Raw genomic sequence first — 5,216 nt, 5'->3', positions numbered from 1 at the left:
TGTAGTTCTGTCGCATTTGTATGCAAGCCTGCTCGCGAGCGTGTTCGGCAAGTCGATAGATGTCCCGTACTTCGACGACGTTTATGCATATTAATTAGTTGGCAATTTAGTACGTGATATTTGTACAGTCAATCGCACGTTAAAGATAACAAAGATCACTATGCAGCGATAATAGAGGCGTATTTGGGTCAAATTCAAAATTCATTCATTGACGTCAAAATTTTACTTAAAAAGCTATGTCTACTCTTCATAGTCGTATTCCACATTGCTGAGGGTCGTGGTCATTACGTGGTAAACAACACACATAACGACTTTTTGACACTATTAATGGAGTGCTTTGCTTCTTTCTCTTTCTCCATTTCACACACAAGTTTATAATCAACCAGAGTGCAGGTTTCCTCACGATGTTTTCCTTCACTGGAAGCAAGTGGTGGTCGATGAAAACTACTACACATGAGTCAGATTAGTATACAAATTCATGTAGTATGAGTAGGATTCGAACCTGGGACCATTCGGTTCAAAGGCAGGCGTCTTAATCACTATACCACCACCACTGCAGTCTACTGCCGACTTTCAAATCGCAGATGCAGAAAAAGCGACAAAACAAACTTCACCACAGCCTTTTCTCCGGGGCGGCAACAAATGTAGGTCTTATAGTATTACAATTAAGTGGACCAATAATGTATATTATATTTTAAACAGTCTTATTTTAATGAAAAAACTTAGCTTTTCCATTAAATTATAGTAAATGTGTTCGTCTACCCAAGCCAGATTACAAATTTCTAGGACAAATATTTTCGTTTTTGCCAATTATATCGTTTCAAGATTCTTATAAAAACTTTCACCCTCCCATGATAGTCTTTTAGGGGTTGATTTTTTTTAGGGGTAGAAAAATAGCCTATGTTTAAACGCGGGTCTTTAACTACATGCATATAGCAAATTTTATCAAAAGTTCAGTGGCCCAGGCGACAGACAAACATCTATTGACTATTATCATCATAGGTATTAACTTCTATTTTGATACATAGCTATATGTATCAGGTTTCTATCCAAGGGTGTAATCCTTAATCTTTGCCCGAAGCCCCGTAGCAGGTACAGCATGAGTGCAGCTTAGAGGCAATCTGCCGTGAAAATGAATATGCTCTCCGCAATAATCCCATTTTACACTTGTGATAAAGAAAATCATACTATGAGCATTAGTATACTATGTAATGAAACACCGTGTATGCAGTGACGTAGCTAATTTGGGTGACAATCGGTGCAGAGGTAGGTGTTGTCACCCCATCGAAGGTTAAAAGCAAATTTTATATGATGAAAGGATCGCGACTATGGAACGAGAATGAGCGTTGTTCGCTTTTAGGGTAATCCTCGAATAGTCCTAGTGCTTATGGAGATATAGAATTATAATATTATGGAGATATATATATTATGAATATGTGAGTGTCATCTCAAAAAAGTTCAAAAACCCGACGCGGAAGTAAGTTTTCCTTCATACATGAGTCAGATTTGTATATAAAATCATGAGTACGAGTATTTTTCGAACCTGGGACCATTCGATCACTGGCTCTCACATTCAGACAACTGGATTAAAACCCGGAACGCACATAGTATATTTTTTATGCTGATATTATCTCGAGAGTGCAACTCAAATATGTAGCACTATACTAAAATATTATTGCAATAATCGTTTAGCTCAGTTCAGCGCACACCCCGATTAAAACGGTTTAGTTCTTGCTGGGGCTCTGCAGATTGCACCCAAAAGCAAAAAATATCCTTTGGACTTCGTTGGCAATGACCAATCGACCATCCGTAATTTTAGAATAAACTAGTTGGCTATGGATGAGACGCAGCTAAATAAGGTGGCTTCACAACCGTGGGAATATCGAAATAAATAGCACACTACCACCAAGAAATAATGCAGCTTCTTTTTAGAAAGGTCCAGTGTTCACCAGGGTCGTTTAAATGAGGTCGAATGACAATGATCCGTTGGATCAGTGTCATGAGGTTTCGCGTCGCGCACGGTCGAGTGAGGAATTTGCGCATTCCCAGCAGTCTTCTTGTTCGTGACGTAGCAGACAAACTCTAGGGGTACCGCCTGAACTGGTATGGCCACGTCTTGTGTAGACCGGTAAATTACGTAGGGAATAAATATCTGGTAACGCCGCTCCCGCCTGGCCCTGGCAGAAGGGTAAACCCAAGACGTGTTAGCTTGATGTTGTCAAGGATGACATGCGTGCCAATAGTCTGTCAAATAGGGATGCCGACGACCGTGCGAAGTGGAGACGAAAAAGTAGGAAAGTGGTCCCTGGGCTCCGACGCTCATCCGAAGCCACCTGGAAAATGCTCAGATGAGGTAGAGAGAGCAGATGAGGTATAATTTAGGAGGTCCAGTGGGAACTAGACTATTAATACCTTAATCCGTTTCAATAGCTCCCGTAAAATGAACGACCACGACGGGAGCAGTAAATTTTTATGTATTAATCCTAACTGGGCATCACAACCAATTGAGTATTATTCTTTATTACTTCATTTTAAATTGTTTTAGGGCTGAAACCTACGATCGTAATGCGGTTGATTTATATCCGGCTACTTTCATGATCGTTATGTTGTCTTTTTACATTTATGGAATATGGAACCAAAAACTAATCGAAAGCAAGAAAGAAAAATTGATATGCAAAAAACATGAGTAATACAATTTGGTGTTAAAAGAAAAAGCCTTTATGTTTTACCGACTATGGGTATTCAAAGATCATTAAATGATTAGCATGGTACATGTATATAATGTATAATAACAAAATAGAAATGGGTAATTTTAGTAATAGGTAAATCCGGCGGCTAGATGGGTCGACGATGTAAAGGAAATTGCTGGCAACAACTGGATAGGGATGGCCCAGGACAGAGATGGTTGGCGGAGACGGAAGGAGGCCTATGTCTAGCAGTGGGCCACGGAGGGCTGCAGATGATGAATAGGTAATTTATACTAACACCTAAAATTACAACAACATAATGGTTTTATCTAAGTCTATTTAAAGAAATCATTTAACGTAACATTTGACAATTTAGAAATTCTTGAACTGCTTTGAAATAAATTTAAATTTATCGAAGAGCTACACACTCTTATATATAAATAGTTAACTAAAACTAAACTGAAACAGAGGTTTCCACGCAAAGCACGTACCGACGGATCAACTGCATACAAATCAAGCCAGTTATCCTACTGAATTAGTCCTGGTTATCTTATAGCTATGAAGTTTTATATATCACTAGCGGCGTCGTTTGTGAAAAACATAATAAATTTTTCCCTTAAACCTTCATCAGAATCGAACTATCTGTTGGTGAAAATCGCTTGAAAATTCGTGTAGAAGTTTTTGAGTTTATCGCGGACAGGCAGACCCGGCAGAGGACATTGTTTTATAATATGTAAGAATGGTGGTCTAGAATAAAGACCGATAACTTATTATTTTACATAAGGCCTGGGACTTTGAGGCGTCACAACCGAGAATGAAATTGTGAATATGGGATAAAATATATAATTACATAAATATATGTAGGTATACCGTTTCCATGAAAATCCAAGTTTTTAGTTTATTAACGAGTTTATTTGTTAGACATTTTTTAATGTGTAACCCCTTTCAATATTCATTTCCCAACAATTTTTGAACGGCTGAAGCTGATTTTGATCAAACATATCTAAGAATCACGGCATAAAAATTAGTTATCAAATAATAAAAACCGCTTTCAAATCGGTTCACCCGTGAATGTGTAGCTACGGTGCCACGTACACAGATAGACAGAAACACTTAGCGGTCAAACTTATAACACCCCTCTTTTTGTGTCGGGGGTTAAAAAGACAAGACCCGAACCTATGGAAAAGAAAACAATTATTAAGAAAAGCCTAGCTTTGTTATAGATGTGTTATTGCTACAGTTGTGTATTTTTTCCCGATGTTTATCGAATGATGAGTTCGAAACAATAACAAAAGATAGTTTTATCTTGAAACTTTTTTGATACGATTTATATTATCTCCAGTAATGGATTTACTTCTCTTGTACCCAAATTATTTATATATTTCTTTTATTTATTCAAGGAAAACAAAGTAGTATTTTTATAGGACGCAAATGTTGACAGAGAAAACTATAGTCCTCATTTCATATATCTTTTGATTCGTTCATGCGAGAGAAAGAAATGCTAATTAGAAATACACGAAAAGAAACGGGACAGAGCTAATATCTTTTGTTTCTCACAGTGTGCCCCGTTTTAGAGCGCTCAATCTGGCGCTTATATGAGATAAACCGGAAAGTTGTATGGAAATGTTCTATCGCATTTGGGTACGCTGGCCCGTCGTCTTTTATTTTCTCGTTTTTGATCGTAAACATTCGTATCTTTATAAATTTGGCATTGACGTATCTGTCTGTCAGTCTGTCTGTGTGGCATCGTAGCTTCCAAACGGACTAACTGATTTATATATAGTTTTTTTTTGTTTAAACAACTTGGTTAAATAACTCTTTTTGTGTTAGTAACTTAAAAAGCGATTAAGTATTTAGCTTTGACATTGAATTATTTAATTATCACTTTAAAATACTAGAAGTACTGTCTTCATTTAAAAATATACAAATTGAAACATCTATAATCCGCAACGAGCTACGACATTTTATTCAACGTGAGTCAAATTAAAATTCAATTTACTTTTAAATCAAATTCATTGGGATTTACATTCACATTCAATGCAATAAATCTGCTTGTAAATTATTTTTTGCGCTGGCAATCTTATCTATTTTCAATTAAGGGTCGACAATAACACAGATAGCGGGAGCCCACCGTAAAAACTGTGCCAATAACCGACTTGGCTAATCCACTACGTTATCTTATCTCGGAGAAAGTTCCTTCGTTACCAGCGGTTATTAAACGCAATATTAATAGAAATCTCTGCCTTATGAGCGCAATCCGTGACTGGAATGCCGAGTATCGCGAATATCGTAATAAAATTGCGATTTGAAACAACCGAAATATTATCAACGCACGTACACAAAAACAAATATTCAGCGTTCAATGCAAATTCGTCTCCATGTGGGTAAACTTTTCACAATTAAGAGTGGGTTGTACCATATAACTTTAAATTGCGCGCCCGCCGTCGTTTAGGTAAAACGGCGTACTTTAAGTTTTTCTGCGCAGGTCAAAGTTGACTGGTGGACAAGATAAAAAAAGAATGAACATAA

This window comes from Plodia interpunctella, chromosome 20 (genome assembly GCF_027563975.2).
Source record: "Plodia interpunctella isolate USDA-ARS_2022_Savannah chromosome 20, ilPloInte3.2, whole genome shotgun sequence".
In the NCBI taxonomy this organism is placed as follows: domain Eukaryota; kingdom Metazoa; phylum Arthropoda; class Insecta; order Lepidoptera; family Pyralidae; genus Plodia; species Plodia interpunctella.
This window is presented reverse-complemented; position numbering follows the sequence as displayed.